Here is a 1096-nt window from a genome sequence, read left to right as displayed (position 1 = left end):
CCAGGAGGCGGCTTTAACAGTTAGGTTCCATTGGCAATAGCTGGTTGTGTAGCCACCTAAGAACAAAGGGAGCTAAGAAATGGAGCCTCAGCTGGGCAGCTGCTGCCAAGAAACTAGTGCTCTGAGTAGGATGAATCTTTGATGTGTAGCCAGCAGTAACTGCCACAAGATTCAGAGAAACTATATGGAATTCAAATCTAGTAAGACAAGGCTGTGGACTATGCCTTTCTTTAGGTATATGGTTTCAGTTAAAATGTGATGAGCAATTCACCCGAAGTTTAGATATTCAGGAGGATGCAAATGATATTCGCCCATGGGCAGGTGAGTGTGTTTGAATTGGTGCTTCGGGACAATTTGAGAAAAGTTTTCAATTAGCAGTAATCAGGCCTCAGATCAACCTCACTGGCTACGATACTGCCCCTGTGCAAAGCTCTAGCAGAATCTAAGGAGGGCAAGAGATGTATTAACATCCTAGAATGGATGGCTCGTGGCCCTGTCATCACACTAGCTGAGTGGGCAACATGGAGGAAAAAACAGAACTTTATGTTTTCTTTAGATTTTTAACTTGTTAGAGGTAAGATTATTTTGTAATATAACTTGAAGTGAGAGATTACGTTTGTTTATTAAAACAAAGCCCCCTGCTTTGTTTTCCTTGCTCAGGATTGCTTTTGCTATTCTAGTTCTCTTCTGATTCCATATAAATTGTAGGATTAGGTTTTCTAGTTCTGTGAGGAATGCCATTAGTATTTTGATCAGGATTTCTTTGACTCTCTATATAATTTTTAGTACTATTGGCTGACAATTTGCCAATATTTGTTCTGCTTCTCCTGAAATAGGGACTATCTTGCTGTTTCCTGGCGTCCTCTTCAATCTCCTTCTTCAGTGTGCTGTAGCTTTGTTATAGAGGTCTTCCTCTTGGTTAGGTCAACTCATTATTTAATTTTTCTTGAATCTATTATGAAGAGTACTGTTTTCATAATTTTTTTCCAGTGTGTTCATTATTGGAGACATTGGGTTATTACTAAAATGCATTACTTGTTCCTATCATTGCATTATTTTTGTTGTTGATTGCTTTATTTTGGCCTTTTGTTTCCCT

At 38.7% G+C, this 1096-nt stretch overlaps 1 pseudogene; it reads right to left on the bottom strand.

Annotated features, from left to right (window-relative positions):
• Positions 1-244: 244 nt before the first annotated feature.
• Positions 245-432, bottom strand: LOC111816220 (annotated as a pseudogene).
• Between the last annotated feature and the right edge of the window lie 664 nt (positions 433-1096).

The sequence above is a fragment of the Octodon degus genome, unplaced genomic scaffold, assembly GCF_000260255.1.
Source record: "Octodon degus isolate 3935 unplaced genomic scaffold, OctDeg1.0 scaffold00028, whole genome shotgun sequence".
Classification (NCBI taxonomy): domain Eukaryota; kingdom Metazoa; phylum Chordata; class Mammalia; order Rodentia; family Octodontidae; genus Octodon; species Octodon degus.
This window is presented reverse-complemented; position numbering and strand designations above follow the sequence as displayed.